We start from the raw sequence: 18479 nt of genomic DNA, 5'->3' as shown, positions 1-18479 counted from the left end.
TATAATCAAACTAAGCAGGAAGCTCTTATAGACTCCCTCATCTTCCTAAAAGGACTAGCGGGATGAGGCCAGAATGCCTCCAGATCTAAACTTCATTGAGTACAAATGACTGTTACCCATTTAGGACATGACCTATCTTAAGGCATTCGAAGGCTCATCCCCCAAATGTCTTGAGTCAGTTTTGTCCATCTCTACCCACTGAATGAAAAAACAATTGCATAGATTTTTAGGGGCAGTAGGCTATTGCCACCAGTGGATTCCTAATTTCACAGCCCTTGCTAAACCTCCATATGCTCTTCTCCTACATATTATCCCAGAGCTTATTTCTTGGCTTTCAGAAGCATTCACCTCCTTTGCAGCCTTAAAATTAGCTTTGTACATACCCCTGTCTCTTGGCTTACACCTCATTTTGACAAACCTTTTCATCTGTAATGCCATGAAAATCATGGGATTGCTGCAGGTATTCTGTAACAGTCTTTCGCCTCTCAGATATGTTCCTCATTTCTCATGTCATTAGACCCTGTGGCATCAGGAATCCCCCCATGCTTACGTGTGGTGGCTGCAGCAGCTACCTTCATTGACAAAGCCAATTCTCTTACATTAGGCTCCCTATTCATCTCTCTGCTCCTGGTGCTGTGCTGTATTTCAAGTCAAAGGTCATAGCATCTGTCTACACAGAGACAGACTGCTTATGAGCAGGCTGTTTCCTTTAACTTTTCCATTATCTTAAATCATTGTTAACACTCTGAATCCAGCTACTTTATTACCCTTCCCTGGTGATATAGACCCCCACTCTGTGCCATGTGGTTGTTGTGCAACTGGAGAGATGATCTGTAAGCCACATCTCTCAGACAATCCTTTATGTAACCCAGACTTCTATTCTGTGATGGCTCCTGTAAATAAAATTTCCAGGAAACATAGTAACTGGTCATGCCATAGTTTCCCCTCATGAAACTCTTGAAGTTTATTCTTTGCCTACAATAAAATCAGCCCAAGCTGCTGAACTCATAGCTTACTAGAGCTTGCACATTAGCAGAAGGGAAAACTGCCACTGTACGTGAAATATACTTTTGGAGTCTACCATGCTGTTGGCACAATTTGGAAATTCCATGGATTCAAAACTTCTGCAGGGATTCCTGTTGCTAATGGACATAAAATTGCTACCTGATTACAATCCATTCACTTCCCTTCTAAAATTGCTATTTTTTTTTTTTCAGCTCATGCTCATAAGCAGGCAGATGCTATATAGGGCTGACAGAGCTGCTAAATTTGCAGCTCAAAACGGACCCTATTGTCTTTTCTCCAGCTAATTTTTAAACCTGCCTTTATCCCTGACTGACAGTTATTAACTATCAAACAAATGCTCCATGATCTGAAAAAGACAAATGCTTACGAAAGGTTGCCAGATAATTACCAGAGGGATTGTACATTGGGCCGAATGGACTTGCTGTAGCTCCCTTTCCTTTAACTTTTTGGCTTGTACTTAAATCCCATCAGGCGGGACATATGTGCAGATGGGAGGATAGTTAAGGATCTGAAAGACAGTGGGTTTTGCCCTGGCATCCACAAAATTTCTGACCAAATTATTTTTCAGTGCACTAGTGTTAAATATCACCAAACTTCTGGGAGAAATCAGTATAACACAGAAAGTTGTCCAAGGCCGTTACTTCCCTATGTGGCACTCCAAATGGATTTTATAGATTTGCCCCCAGCTTTAGACTATTCTCACTGCTTGGTTGTGATCTGCATGTTTAGTAGATGGGCTGAGCACTGTCTGACTAGATGTGTCGGTACCACACAGTGGTAAAGAAATTAATAACTGAGGTTATTCCTCATTTTGGCATTCTTTCACGGATTGAATCAGACCAGGGAACTCATTTTACAGCAGAGATAAACCACATGCTTAAAAAATTTTGGTGTACTCATTAAAATTTCATACCCCTCAGCATTCTCAATCATCAAGGCAGTGAAACGTAAAAATCTTGCCATAAGGACTTTAGGGAAGTTTTGTCAAGAAACTGGATTTAAATGGCAAGAAAATTTTCTCTAGGTCCTTATAAAGAACCAGAATACTCCAAATAGGAGGCATGGACTGACTTCTTTTGAAATAGTTTTCGGACACCCAGTTCCTACTGACATCTTTAAACCTTCCATTTCTGGACTAAGCGAACATTATGGAGTCGTAAGTGAACAATTTGATGCTATGACTAGCTGTACAAGAACTAGCTGGTGTACTTGAAGTATATCACCAACAGGTAAGAGGGTCATGGCCTCCTTCAACTGACAAGCCTCGCCACCCTTTCATCCAGGAGATCAAGTGTACGGCAAGGTCTTTAGAAGAAAACGTGCACTGTCATCTTGTTGGGAAGGACCTTGTAAGGTGCTGCTGGCCACATACACTGCTGTCAAAATGAAGGAAAAATCCTCCTGGATCCATGCAAGCCACACCAGAAGAGACTCAGATCATTACTCTCAGGACAGTTGGGAGACAGTCCCCATAGTTGACCTTAAACTAAGAATTTCCTGGGCCAAGTCCCAGGCCCCAGAAGCTGCTGACAACGTGAGGTAGATGGCTTTTCCCAAGATCACGGACCAGGAAGCCTCACTTTCACCTACTCCCCGCTTCCCACTTCTAAGACTCCCCGTACACGCATTAAACAAACACCACCACGAGCAACAGAAACTCTGCACCTTGTCTGATTAGTGAACGCTTTTTCTGCATTAATCATTTATTAAATGGCTAACTGGAGAGTGCTTATCTCTATCTATTCTGCTTCCCCTAAGTTTCCACTTACGGGCTCTTTTTCAACCTGTGTCTTGCTCTTACTAACTCTCTCTTTTTCAACAGGTTGGGCACAGACCAAACACCCCCTTATACCAGTTTACCAAACCCTGGCCACGCTAACTAATCAGGCTGACTGTTGGTTATGGCAGCATCTAGATAGTGCAGAAGAACCTAGTGTTCTTTCCTGCCAATGTGAGCACCTGGTGGACTAAGTACAGAAGATAGATAAGTGACAGGATATGGTATCCATGACAGGAAAAACATCACTCTGTCTCTTCTTTTGGTGAGTCATTTGTGCCCCAGAAGATGCTATAAAAGCCCAAGGACTGTCCCTTACACAGATAAGGACACTAAGTGGAAACTTTTCACTTTGGATTGAAAACAAACATGACAATGAACCTTTCCTGGGTGACATACCAGGACAATATTGCAGTCAAACTCTGTGGTGTGACCCCACAGGTGGCATCCTCAAACCTCTCCAGGAAGCTGTAAGTGACTCTAGCACTACCCTTTTTGGAATAAACATCAGCCATATCTCTAAATGGCTCACAATCCACCCTTGTACAGTTTGGGGTATTGTAGCTGCCTGCATGATTAAGCTACCCAATATTGTGAACTATATATGGGTGGATCAAAAATCTGGACTGACTGGGTTAGGTGACAGAACCAAGCTTTATAGCTGTCAAGACCAGACTACAGGCCTCCTATACCAGCTATTTGGCAATCTGTTTTGCTCTCACAGATTGACAGGAATGGTTGGGAAATGGAGGTGTTTGGATACTAACAGTACCAATGGCAAAGGTCAGGGAATATTCCGGAAGCTGAGATTACAGGTCCCACTCCTACTTTAATTAGACACACTGGTCTTTTTATTTTATGTGGCAATGAAATAAAAAGATTCCCACCTAAATGATCAGGACCACGTGGACTTGGCTTCTGTCACCAAATACTCCACTCTAAGTGTCAGTCAAGTTATAATCCTGGGCTCCTTTGTCAAAAAAGTTGTGCTGTGTAAATAAGCCAGTGAAGAAATTGTAGGTAATCCACTGGTATATCATAACTCCAAGCTCTTTTCATCATTGAGGGTCACATTCCCAAGCTTTGAATGTTATGAATTGGAAAAAAAAACCTATCTTAAATCTCTCTATGGGAATGAAACAAGAGTTCACTACCATATGCAGACTTTGAAAAATATTCCGGTCAGAAGTGAACAGCTTAACCTCTGTGGTGCTCAAAAATCGACATGCCCTAGGTACACTGAGTGCTCACCAGGGAGGAACTTGTGTGATCACCTGCAAAAAATGTTGCTTTTATGTGAATCAAACAAGGCACGTAGTAGCTAACTTAATCTATTAAAAGATAATATTAACATTTTCTATGAGATAAATGAAGTCCACATATTTCATTGGACTGGCCTATTCTCAAGATTGAGGAACTGGTTTAACGGGCTGTGGGGGAAATGTGCCCCGATTTGTTCTTTTCTGTTTGTTCATCCTCATTCTAATCTATGTTTTTTTCTCCCTTTGCAGACTTCTTACTACTCAGTTACTAACTTATTTTCTCTCTCACAGTCACCAGCTTAGCTTTTTGTATGTGAAACTTCCAGGGAAGTTTCAGAGGAGGGAACTGATGGGGCTTAAGGCAGGGCACCCCAAGATGTGCCACTCTGGCACATGGATTATTTTGAGCTGAAAACAAGCAAGGCCCAAAAGACTCAGGAAGAACCTTTGAACTTCCCCCTGACTGCCTAAAAGAATTCAAGGTAGGAGACCTGACCAAGGAAGACTCTATCACCATATACAACTATAGTGAAATTTGAATTAGATATAGTAGACAGGGAGGAACCTAGCAAGGCCCCTATGATCACTGTCCTCACTGTGTCCCTTTGTCTTTGGTGACCTAGCAAACATTTGTTTACTAAACATTAACTTTTTATCTTCCTATGAATTACCGTACTTCCCTTTGAGGTCCCAGAGCAATATTGCCTTCTCCTTACCCAGAATTTTTTATACACACACATACAGACACACACGCACACACACACACACCCCTCGTCTTGCCTTGCTATCTTCCTGTTTTTGGAATCCTTCATACTTACGTCAGTTGCCCTTGTGCCTGTATTAATTTGATTTCCTTTTAGTAAGCTGCCCTATGTCATTTAATTGCCATCCCAGAGAACTAAGAGGAGAAAGAAGGGGAAAGTCCCCTCCCTACCCTGCCTATGAGGCAATAGAAACCCAAATGTAGGGGCAAACAGCATGCAGTTCAGCCCACTGAGCTGATTCATTTTTGTCTTCTTCAATCAGAGTGGTGGACTTCCAAACAGAATGTTGTCCATTCATGCTGAAACTGCCACCCATAAACCAAAGAGCTACTTAGCAGACAGTTGGTAGCTGTTTATAGGGTATTATCCAAGGGGTAATAGGGTGTGACAGTTTCTTAGATGGTTTCTGTAGGGGGAAAGATATCTGTAGGGGGGAATAAAGGGCTCCCTGTTTATGAGTACCTCCTTGCAATCACCCAGTAGCATGGTTTTTTATAAACTATTTCCATTTTATTATGGGAATCTTCTGGATACTGCTTTTCCCATTAGAACTGTTCTATCTGCCAAAAAAAAAGAGAGAGACATAGATTGCAGATAGCTCTGAGGTATATTCTGTAGGGGAAGGCCCTGCACGTAGCCGGCAAATTGAACTGATATCAGTAATCCCAGGAGGCCCAAAATGGGTCCAGACAGGAATAGACACTGACTCTGAAATAAGCTTTGCATACCCGATGGTAGATGTAGATGCTAAAAATACTATGAAGGGACCAGAACGGAAGATACTGCACCAATTTAGACCATTGAGTCACATTTCTTCAGACTAGGGAATACATTTTACAGTCCATAATGCCCAACCTGAGGCAAAGAGATAGCCTTCTCTCATTTGAAAGAATTGGAATGACACTTGGAACATTGGTTGTCTAAAATGGGAGGAGATGAAGGCATGGAGACCTAGCTTACGTACTTTCACACATGTGCACACACACTCAAGTGTCTGTGGGAGGGTTCCCAATAGACAGATTCCTCCTCTTGTCTGGTGCAAGGTGAGGGAGGGTCTGGTCTGACAATGACTATATATTTTTCTTTCTTCCCCATGTTATCTCAACTTTGTTTTTCTCTGCTGATGCAGTGGTCCTCAGATGAGGGCTATAACTGCAGATGCTGGAAATAGGTGTGATTCCTAAGCAAGAAACTGTAACCATATCTTTAAACCTTTAGGTCAGAATTCCTAAGGGCTTGATGGAGTGAATTGTGCCTTCAATCTATCTGACAGAATTGGTGTTGACGGTTAATGCAGTTGTATTGCCTTGTGGTAGAAAAAACCTGTAAGTTCTTTTACTTATGTTATCTTATTCTACATGAATGGAAGTAGACTGAGGAGGGTGTACTTTTAAAACTAGTATTGCTATAGTAATACTGTAGACCAGTCCAGTAGTTGAACCTAATATCCCTTCTGAAGGTAGAAAATTTTGTGTATAAATCAAGAGAAGGACTAGCTGAGGGAAAAGGAATGAATAAATGGGCTACACAATGAGAGAATTCCAATATAGTACATTAACTCTTGGACAGGGACTCAGCAAGAGATTATATTGTCTTTTAGCTCAATTATACGAGATACCAGAAAGGGTGATGACATGTATTGCTGAGACTCCTGTTCTTTGAACTTGACAAGATTGAATGAAAGCCTGCAAACCTGAGTGGCCTTGTCTGAAGAGACATTTTGGTCATGTGATATGATGATGGACTGGCCTAAGTGCTAATTACCAAGCAGGAGTCAGTAATATGCAGCATCTTTTTACCCTGTTTTTTTTCGGGTTATATCTAGCATACTTATGGTGTAACACTGGCATTGCTGGTAAGATTATAGTACTGACATTGGTGGTCAAATGTATTGTGAAACTGAGTCAAAAGCCTCCTGTATCTACCCCAAATGTTAGGCATATAAAAAGAACCATGGCCAAGGGCCAGTATAGTGAAAATTTGGCTGATCTTTGTCCTGGTTCTTGGCAGGTAGCCTCTAAGCCTTGGAATTTCCTGAGTTATAGGAAAGTGTCTTTGTTATTCACGGTTGGCCCTGATGGTTTGACAGGCTGACTCATGGTGGGCTCCTGCAGCGGTTTTGCTAATGAGATGACTCAGGATAAGAGACCAGCCATGTGATTAGAGCTTGGGGCTCTGCGCCACAGAGATACTCCTAAGGGGAGGGGAGGGGCTGAAAATTGAGTTCAACTGATGAGTCCAATAATGATGCCTATGTAATAAAATCCAGTAAACTCTGGACACAATGTTCTCCCCTGGTTGGCAGTGTTCTGTGTGCTGTCACACGTGGTGTGGGGGGAGGGCAATATAGCTTGCCTCCATGGGGAGAGGATAATGGAAACTTTGAGTTTGGAACTGTCAATGAAAACTTAGTCAATCTAAGAAAGAAATGGAAAACTTTATTCAAGCCAATTTGAGGATTATACCTGGGAAATAGCATCTCAGAAAGCTCTAAGAACTCTTCTACCCACTGGAAATCAAGGCACAGTTATATAAACTTTTTGAGACAGAGAACTGTACCTTGCATGATGTGTTACTCATAGTTTACACAATCCAGATCTAAGCATCATCATAACCCCTTAACAAGATCACAAAGGAATGTTCTCTTTTACGGAGTCATCTTGTTGATGCTAGGAGATTGTTGCTCTTTAGGGCCGAGCAGGTATTTCTGCTGATGGAGTAGGTTTGGTTGATGCCTAATGCAAATACACAATGCACCGTAGAGGGGACAGAGGTGGCCAAAGGGCAGAGAAAATTTTTAATGTTTAAATTTTTCTCATCTTGCCATAAAATATGAATTTTATTTCACAGAACCTTCCTAGACCTTGCCCTCTGTCTCTCTTCCTTTGACTGGTTCTGATTTGTATCTTTTTGCTATAATACTTGAATCATAAATATAGTAGTTTTCTGCATTCTGTGAATTGCTCTAGTGAATTATCAAACCTGAGGGGGTGGTGAGAATCCCCAAATTTATAGACCAACTGGTGAGAAGTGAAGGTGGCCTGGAGGCCTCTGCACTGTTGGTGTCTGAAAGGAGGGCAGTCTTGTGAAGGACTGTGAAGTGTGGTTCAACTCCAGGTAGTTGATGTCAGAAGTCATTCCAGTGATTACCCCACTTAATTAATTCTGGTTAAGCATATTAATAAAGTACTATCTAAATATATAACTCTCAGTGTAGATGCTTTGTGTCTAAAGCCACAAATTATGCAGGAAATGGAAGTAAATAAAGAGGGATTAGATTTAACATCAGAATCCCTACCATACAATATTTGGGGTTTTGTGAAGTTACTTATACTGAAGTTAAAGTGCAGCCATCAGTGCACACGTGTTACTTAAAGTAATTAGACTGAGTTAATACCTGTGGGAGATAGAGAAGAGATTCTCAGGTGTTTAAAGAAGAAGGGATAGATGGTGTCTTCTCCTAGGGGAGAGGAAGATCTGGCCCCATCAAATCACACCAGCCACATGGGCAATGAGCTCAAAAGTGGAGAAGTGATCTAAAGAAGAGCAGCCATCCAAGAAGATGATTTTAATCTCTTTGCCTCATCCACCAAAAGTTTCCATGTGACCTAGTATTGTTGTGGAGTCACTTTATATTTGAACCATATCAGAACCCTTCTTTGAATGGCTATGAATTCAAGAGTAGGGGATGTGTTTAGACACATGAGTGTTCTTTAGAGGTAAGTATGTGGTTAAAAATACAGCAGGAGAAATGGTCTTGCCACCTACCTCAGAAGGCCTTCCCCAAAAGATAAGGGAAGTATCCATTTGTTCATTGTTGCAAGTCATGCTTTTAAGGAAAAGTGACAGGATAGTGCAGTAAGAGATGGGTGGAAGCCTCATTCTGTCTTAATTTTATCCACATTTACTCTTGTTTCCAAGATCAGAATATAGATCAGGCTATGAAAGCTTCTCACTTTGGCCCCCTCTCTTATATGATTGTTATGGGTTATGTTCTCCCCAAATTTGTATGGTGAAGCCCTAACTCCCAATATGATGGTATTTCAAAATGGGGCCTTTGGGGGGCAATTAGGTTTAGATGGAGTCATGAAGGTAGGACCATCATGGTGGAATCAGGGCTCTTAATAGGAAGAGACACAGTGCTCTCTCTCTGCCATGTGAGGACACAGTGGGAAGGCTGTTGTATGCAAACTGGAAAGAGGGTTCTTACCAGGAACCCAGTCATCTAGCACCTTGATCCTGAACTTCCCAGCCTCTAGAACAAATTTCTGTTGTTTAAGCCGCTCGGTTTATTGCATTTTGTTGTAGCAGCTCAAGCAGACTAAGATGGTGGTTTGTGCTAAATTTGCTCAGAATTGGGTAAATTTTTTATTACACTATTCTATGTTATTAGTATTTTTCTGTTTGTGTGCTTGGAAATCTACATCTGACATAGGTTGAATCTGCAGATTCAAAACCCCTGAATATGGAGGGCCAACTATGTTTATTGAAAAAAAAATCTGTATATAAGTGGACTCGTGCAATTTAAACTGGTAATCATTCCATCTGCAACTTCTAAAACACATTTTAAGTAGAAATTATATCAGAAATTTCAGTGAAAGTGGGGAGGATATAGCTCAGTAGTAGGAGGCATGCCAATCATGCACGATGTCCTGAGTTCAATCCCCAGTACCTCCATCAAAAAATAAATAAGCAAACCTAATTACCTCCCCTTAGAAAATAAACAAACAAACAAATGAATAAATAAATAAAATTTCAGTGGAGGTTTGCTGTGAAATACTTGCTGCAGAACCTTATCAACCTGGGGAACTCTCTATTGGTCTTGCTCTGAGCAGTGATCCCTGTAGTGCCTGAGTTGCTGCTTTCTCTGCATTCAGTGCAGGTCTGCTCACAGTGATCGAGCATACATCCTACTATGATGGGAAAAGCTGCTTCCTAATTGGAGTCCAAGCATCTAACAGTATATAGAAATACAGATGTCAAGATACTTCCTGGGCAAGGCAAATAATCATTCCTCTAACTGAGACTTAGGACAGGAATGCAGTGTGTATTTAACCATCTTAATACCTAATATTATATAGATAGTTATCCCAAAGGAGGAGAAAAATGGGAGGCTCCGTGCTGGAAAGTCTCCTTAAGTAATTCTGTATATTTGTTTTCAATGAATAATTGTGAATTTCAGCAACTTCAACAGAGCTTCAATCTGATTAGGTTTGTAGAAAGATTGTATGAAGATATATCAAGAGATCTATAGTTAAGCTGTTAGAATCTTAGATCAACTTTCCTCCAAAGTAATTATTAACAATTGGACTTGTCTCTTAAGATAGAATTTCAGGAAAATCTTTATTTCTTCCCTGTCTCTAGCCCACCGCCCCACCCCCCTTCTTTCTTTTCTATCATGAGCACTAAGGCCTGGAAATACCACAGAAGTGGGCGAATCAATACTTTGGCAGAGGTACCTTTATAAGTATAAAACATTTGACCTTGTTAGCCAACTGGAACCTGCCTAAAACTCAAGAGTCACACAATAATAAGGAAGTTACTGTATTCTCTGATCATATTTCTCTGGCTTCTAGAAAGGACTTCAATAAAGGACAGGGCCATATGTTTCCTTTCAAGGAAAATATGTTGCCATATGGGGTAGGCTTAAAACCTTATAGTAAACTGAACAAGAGAGAGGTCTTTCTCCTAAGCCTTAACTCATCTAAAGTACTGCTGTAATAACAAATATGATTAAAAAAAAACCCATAAGAACCAACGTTAATTAACAGTTTCCTATGTCCCAGGCCCTCTGCTATGCCTTTAACATATATTTTCTCTCTTAATTCTCAGAATGACTCTAGGGATAGAGACTGCTCTTGTCTCTATTATACATATAAGGAAAATAAAGCTTAGACAGATTAAATAGCAAGTGCAGGGTCACACAGCTGCAAGGGCTGGAACTGGGACTCAGCCTGGGTTTTTATCATCAGCCTCCCATTTAGACCACCTTGAGGGACCACCTAGTCAGCCCTTCCCACATATGGAATTCCCTTCATTCAACAAGTATCAAATATCTTCCATGTGCCAAGCATTCTCATAGAAAATGGGAGTCCAGTCATTTGGAACAACGTTTCTTTCAGTCCTCAAGGAGTTCTGAGATTAATTTAGTTTCTTCCCATTTTATTCTGTAACAAAATACATCTTCAGATCTCTTTGTTGGGCAATTAACCAGAAATAGAAACTCATGCTTATAAGGAATCTACAGTTAATTTGAACAGTGTGAAGTATGCTAGGTGAACGTAGAATTCTGGGAGCAAAGCTGCTTGTATTTGACCATGATCTACACATCTGCGTAGCATTTGCCATTTTAAACACCCAGCAGCTCTATAAAGTCTTATGTACCCACTTCGTGCCTTTCTCCTCAGTGTTTCCAAACCTGAGTGTGCATCAGAATCACCTGGAGAGCATGTTAAATTGCTCAGCTGCCCCCTACTCCCCACACCTTTCTAAAAAGTTCCCTCATGATGTGGATGTGCTGATGTAGGGATCACATTTTGAAAACCTCTGTTAGATCGTCTATATATAATTTGCCTTCCTAGTTGTGTTGTGAAATAATTCTTTCAGGTGGGATCTCTGATGAGTTCAGTCTCTCCACAGACATTTGATCTTAAAAGCCTCAGATCTCACTCTCTTCCATCCTGCAAAAATATTTATGGAAATCTGTGTTAAACTGGAGATACTGAAGTAAGACCCTATGACTGGAAGTTTTGTATAAATAAGACAAAAATTTCTATCTTTTAACCTTTTATCTCCATATTAACTCTTAGTGTAATCCATTACCTTTTAAAATGGGCATGTCCTCTCTAATGTTGAAAGTTTGTTTCAAGATGATCAGCTAAATAAAAAATTAAACTTAAAATTCATTTAAGTTTTATTAATGTGCTAACATGATCAAACTTAGTTAAATCCTTTGGAAGTTTTCATAAAAACAAAGAAATAGCCACTAGATGCCATGTACGTGGAATAGTTAGATATGGAATGACTTATTAGCTGTATTTATGAACAGGGAAGTGCCATATATAGATTATCGATTTTTAAATGTTCAGGATGCAAATAAGGATACTCTGCACTATATATATTTTTTGAAAAATACATGAAAATTAGGTGATTTGATGTTTTAGGAGTTTCAAGATCTATAATGGCTCAGAGTCATCAGTATAACCACCACCGTCACTGCTACCACCACCCAACGTGTATTGAGTGCTTCCTCTGTGTCATGTGCTATGTTTAGTGCTAATTATGCATTATCTTGTACTCCTCACAAAATCTCTGAAGCCAGAACTTTGTCATTTGTTTTTTTCTGAGCTTAGAAAGATTTAGCACTAAGTGTTGGTACTTAGTGTCAGTGTTATTGCTAAGGGCAGGAAGCTTGGGTGTCCAGGTGCACAAGCTTCGACCTGGGGGGAGGGCTTGTATTGTGAAATGAGTGGGTAGACTCAGGCTACTTCCCAGCAGTCACATGTGCTCTGCCCAAGTCCTCCCACTGACTTTAAAACCCAGCTGAGCTTTGCCCTTTTCTTGTGTCCTCCCACCCTTTGGTGTGCAGGATGTGGCATTGTTACAGGAGTGACATCACAGGGAACAGGGCTTGTAGTCCATCTAAAGACACCAAGAGGATAGGTCTTCCTTTGTAGGCTATTTGAGAAATTAAATGGACAGTTTTATCTTTGGATATTTTCCTTAGCCTTGTACTTTGATGATGTGAGGGATGTTCTCAGATACTAACAAAGACTTTTTTCTTGATATATCTTGAACAACTTTTCAGCACTTAACAAGTCCTCTTGCTGCTTTAAAATGTATGTCAATTTTGACATGTCCAGGACTGAACTTACTATCTTCTGGCCTCTGCAGACATGTGCCCCTCTAGTGTTCCCCACCTTGAAGGATGGCCCTGTCATGCATATAGTTGTCCAAGCCAGAAAACCATCCATCACTCCTGTTTCCTCCCTCTCTCTTGTCTTATCTGATTAATCAAGTCTTATCAACTTATTTCCTAGAAGATGATCCACCCTTTCTCCAACATACTGCATTCACCCTTCTTGCTTTCTTTCCTTATTTGCTCCTCTCATCTTTTATTCATGTTGTCATGAAAGTGATCTAAAACTTAAATGATTATGTCACATTCTTACTTAGGCACCCTCTGACAGCTTCCCAGTGCTGTTAGCATAAACTTAAATTACGATGCTCCATGACTGGCCCTTACCTACCTCTCCTGTCTGTTTCTGACCACTTATATACTTCTGTCATGATGAATTTGTTTTTGCTTCTTGAAAGGGCTATGTATTCTCTCTCATCTGGGCCTTTTATAGTGCATCTCTGTCTGAAAACCTCAATTCCTGATTATACTTCTGATATCAGCTTTATTATTCCTTTCTGTAGGAAACTTCTATTCTTTGACATGAAGGAAGGTATGGTTCTTTAAGTGTCTTGATCTTCTCTAACATAACATGTTCATTTCATCATATATTTTTGTTTAATACTCTATCTTGTCTGCTAACCTATGAGCTCAGAGGTGTCAGAGACCATATCCTGTTGTTCGTAAATGTATCACAGGGCTTGGTACATAGTAGGGGCAAATTAATTAATTAACTAATTAATTAACTAAAAGAAAGACTTGAGTAGGGGCAGGTATTGCCCCTTAAGTAGTTAAAGTATCTTGTAGGTATAAGTAAAGTATTTAAGTAGGTACAACTATCTTTTGCCTTCCTAAGTTATTAAAAACATGTGTGCAGCATTTTCATCTTTACTAGCTTTTGCTTTTCTTATTGGCTTTAAAAACAAAAATTAAAAATTCCTGAACTATTTGGGAGGTGTCTGCAGCCTTGGTTTATCTCTAGGTAAAACTGTGAAATGGAGAAAAGATTAATTCAGTGGTCCTAATTGTCAGGTGGCTGAGATTAAGATTTCTCTCCCTTCTGCCCAATGCTCTCAACTGGAAATCTTGGTAACCTTAGTTACACCTAGATTCTGAAATTTTTCCTATTGATCTTTTAAAAAAATTCTCGTTGAAAAATCACCTCAGCTTATCCTTTCCTTTTCTCCTCCTCCAGAACACACCCTGTGTATGCTTTATCATGGAGCCACTGGACCACAGACATACAAGAGACCTCAGACAATTTCTGGTCTAGCTTACCATTCTGTACTTTACCTGTTCTTTTTCATTTTCGTGTCAAGGGTTATCCAACACCAGTGGCGTGGAACTCCCTACCTCCAGAGACAGCCCATACAGATGATGCTAATTGGTCAGAAGACTCTGTTGAAAGGGCATCCATCCCTGAAAGGAAGGAGACGTTTGGCCTAATTGCTGTTGTAAACTTTGAGGGAATTTACCCATCTTTCTCTGAGACCAGGTTCGCTAGGAGATAAGGAAAAATAACATTTAAGGCATTGGGTTCCCTGGGAAAAGGAGGCTAAAAGAAGAAATATATATTATTTAATTTAATATATTATTTACTTTAATGTAATATGTATTATATGTATATAAGAATATAATATATATATACACATATACTTCCCATATTCTATTCCCTATAGAAATAGGAAAAAAGGTATAGAAATGGAGATCTGGTACTTTCAGGAAAGTGGAGTTACTCCTAAGTTTACCAAGTTCATGTCTTAGACTTGGGAATGTTTGAAAAGAGAGAGAGAATGCTTGAAAGACAGAGCACCCAGAGGGACAAACAATGATAGATTGTGGTGGCGGTGTATTTAGAAGTGTGGGGGAGCAGGAGGGAATGAAGGTTGCAAAGTTGTATTATTATTATTTGCACATACTTTATCATATGTGACAATTAGTTTCTAAGACGAACAAAAAGATTTGTGCAACTAATACTTCAACATGTGTATTCATAAGTAGAATAAAATACTTCATGTCAACACTGTTGCCAGATGTATTCAGCAAAAGTTCATGTTGTTTTTCCTAAGCAATTCTTAAGAATTTGTCTTTTTTTGGATAATAAACTAAGCATTGTGAATGATGAAGAAACCAAGGGAACTCAGAATATCTCCAAAAGCAGACTGTCCCTATGAGAAATGAAAATTATTAAAAATAATAAATAGTAAACATTGTCATCAACAAACATTATATCCATAATGCCATGAATTTACTTTCCTGATCACCTAAGTCTGGTGACTTAAAATTTTTTTAAATAAAGCTGACCTTTGTTTTTATTTTTGCTTTTTAAATGAAATAGCATGCCAAAACTAAATAGAAAACAGTTGAAAGCAGAACATTTTGATTGAATTTGAGGTGGGACACTCAAAGTTCTGTCTCCTTGTTTCCTCCTCCCTTCCTCTATAGGAACTGAGGGCTCTCTCTTTGGAATTTAGTTTGAAAACTACTCATCTAGTATAGCCCATCACCATACAGATACAGTTAATGTAATGCCAGGCTTATCTTACTGTGTCAGATGCCCTTTTAAAATAGCACAGGCAAGAAAAGATCCAATTTCACAGGAACAGAACTAAGAAGTAGCACATTCTGTAAGCATGTATTTAATTATAGACACGGTGATATAGACACCTATAAGAAAAGATACTCAGAGTAGGCTGTTATGTGCTACAGAGTAATGGACATACTGTGTGCACATATCCACAAATGTCACCTAGGCACCTGGGGTCACCTTTACCGTTACGGAAAGTTCCTAGTGCCCCTCAAGATTTTTACTAATTCCAGGGCTTTTGTTTTCACGGTCATCTCTGACTCCAAGCTTCTGCTGCAGTGGGATTAGTTGGGTTTATGAACTGTTGCACTTGCACCCGATACTTTCCCTCCTTCCTACCATGTCACATCAGATATGGGACTCAATCCTCAGGCACATAATCCACTTCATTTGAAATGTCTTTATTGATTCTACTATTACAACTCCTGAAATAATAGACAATTTTATTCTGCTACATGCATCATTTTTATAGTTTGAGCTTTATGATTTGAATGTTTAATATTTATTCTTTACTATGTAAGCATTTACAAGATTAGGGGAAGAAGGAGCATCTTTGACAGGGCTGATAAAAAGACGAGTGTACTGATGTCATTTTGAAATTGCAAGTGGCTACTCCCAGTTCTGCAAAACTCCCAGTGACTTAGCAAGACAAGCTTTGCACAGCCTTCTCTAAGGAGAAAGAGATGATTGAAACTGTTGTGGAGTAGAAGGGGGCATACCTAAAAGTAGAGACATAAAAGGGGGGACTGTGAAGGATGGAGGCACCAGCACTGCAAGTTGCTGCGTGAAGTGTGAGAATGTAGTGGGAGAGGGCAGACAATGGGAGGGTGGTGAGAGAAAAGGGGAAGTCATAAGGAAATGGAAAGATTTTTATCTTTGACTTCTTGGGTTCTGTTTTCGGGATGGCTAGATGCCTTTTATTTTTAGACTTGCCAAAATTAGAGATGTGTATTAGTTATTTTGCTGCTGTAACAAATCATCACAAGTGTGGTTGACAACATAGATTTATTATTTTACAGTTCTGTAGGTTGTAGTTCTGTCTGACTAGCTATAATCAAAGTGTCAGCAGAACTGTATTCCTTCTGGAGACTCTAGGAGAGAATCCATTTCCTTGTCTTTTCCAGCTTCTAGAGGCACCCACATTCAGTGGCTCGTGGACCGTGAGTCACCCTCCGTCTTCAAAGCCAGCAGCACTACCTCTCTCTCTGACCATTCTTCCACAGCCACATCTCCCTCTGGCAAGGTCTTCTTCTTTAAGAACTCTTGTGATTAAAGTGGGCCCACCCAAGTAAGCCACTGCCACCTTTCGAGGGCCCTAACTTAATCACACCTGCAAAATCCCCTTTGCTATATAAAATAACATTCTCACAGGTTATTTTGCCTATTACAGGGTAATCCCTTCTTGGGCCTACTCTAGTTCTTTTAATCAAAATGAAATGAGGACACATACTAGCCAAAAGAATCCTATTCTTTCTCTGTTTCCTATAAAATTCATTGTTAAGCAATTTCTATGTTTCTTCTGTGTTGTCTAAAGATGGGAGCCTCTAAATATCTGAGTGATCCAGGGACCCAGACTGCCTGAATTTCTTGATGTTTAGAGAGTAGATTACAAAGCAGGAGTAGTTACGCTTGGTAAACAGCCTTCTGTCAGCATAACCAGGTTATTCCAATAGGAGAATGAATATTTTGATCACTCTTATTTTTCCCTCAGGGAAGACGTAGTGGCCTGCAGTCTATCCGATTCTAACACTCTTGTCTCATTTTAGACTGTTTTTTCTTTTCTTAAATTTAAAATAAAGCAGGCATGATTAGTAAAGAAATGGGACTTCTCATTGTGAAAGTGCAAAAACTGCAAATTGTAAGACCTAAAACTTAAGTGCTGCTTTGATATCTTTGAGCTTCACAGGACCCTAAAGGCCCAGGCATGTGTCCCCCTGCTCTTGCCAGATATACCCCCAACCTAGCAAGAAAGGGTCTCCACCTGGCTAGTTCTGGTAACAACCAGACCTGCTGTGCTGTACCTTGCCTCATCTTCAACCTAATGGGATTCACATTCCTGACAGCCCATAAAATTACTCAAACAAGTGAATCACAACTGCCCCCAGGAACCAAAGTTTATTCATCCTCTTGTCACTACAAAGCCTGCTTCCTGCAGCCCCTGCTGGTTCACTCTGCTCTCAGGATGCATCCTGGTGTGGCCCTGTATGGCTTGCAGTCTACTCGCTCCCCTGGGCTGTGAGGACATGTCACTAATCAGCTGCTGCTGCCAGCCTCATCTGTCCACTGTCGGGTGTCATGTGCTCGACCACTTTGTACAGTTTGGGGTGGTGAATTCGTCCTTCACCAACTGGATGACTGGGGAGTGATCAGAACATGTTTGCTTTCCTTGTAAAGCATTCAATCCATGCTCTGGAAAGAGACACATGAATGTTCCTGGTCTCTAACTAAGAACCGCAGGTCCAGTCTCCCTGGTGGGAAAGAGAAAGAAGTCAGTATGGGTAATGAGATTGGAGTCTCTCAGGATTTTTCTAGGGGGTTTCAGTAACACTGTTGAAATGCGACTGAGGACAGAACATAAGGAAATTGGTTTCACATTCAGCTCACTAGCTTCTTTGAGTGTACCATGACCACCATTCAGACACTAATAGACACTGGAATGTGTTGGGGAGGCATTAATTCTCGACAAAACAAAGCTCCATTCTATCTCACTTTCCCAGCAGAGATTTTTGTCTTGAGTTTTGTAGAAAGTGTGTGTGTGTAATAGCAAGATCTGAACTAAGAAGAGATCAATGTCTAGAACATAAAAGAAACTCCTACAAATCAATAAGAAAGAGACAAGTACTCGCTTTGGCAGCACGTATACTGAAATTGGAATGATAGAAGATTAGCATGGCCCTTGTGCAAGGATGACATGCAAATTTGTGCAGCATTCCATATTTTGGGGGGGATTAGCAGATACAAACTACTATATATAAAATATATAAACAACAAGGTCCTACTGTATAGCACAGGGAACTATATTCAATATCTTGTAATAACCTATAATGAAAAAGAATGTGAAAAAATACATGTATGTACAACTGAATCACTATGGTGTACACCATAAACTTAACAAAACATTGTAAATCAAATATTCTTCAATACAAAAATAAGAAAAAGACAAGAA

The 18479-nt window shown here is 40.1% G+C and overlaps 1 non-coding gene across 1 annotated transcript; it reads left to right on the top strand.

The window, feature by feature from the left end:
• Window positions 1–18151: 18151 nt before the first annotated feature.
• Window positions 18152–18254, top strand: LOC123617418 (U6 spliceosomal RNA). The gene has a single exon (XR_006725543.1). It is a non-coding gene; the product is annotated as a U6 spliceosomal RNA (small nuclear RNA).
• Window positions 18255–18479: the final 225 nt, after the last annotated feature.

Source organism: Camelus bactrianus, chromosome 21 (assembly GCF_048773025.1).
Source record: "Camelus bactrianus isolate YW-2024 breed Bactrian camel chromosome 21, ASM4877302v1, whole genome shotgun sequence".
Classification (NCBI taxonomy): Eukaryota; Metazoa; Chordata; class Mammalia; order Artiodactyla; family Camelidae; genus Camelus; species Camelus bactrianus.
This window is presented reverse-complemented; position numbering and strand designations above follow the sequence as displayed.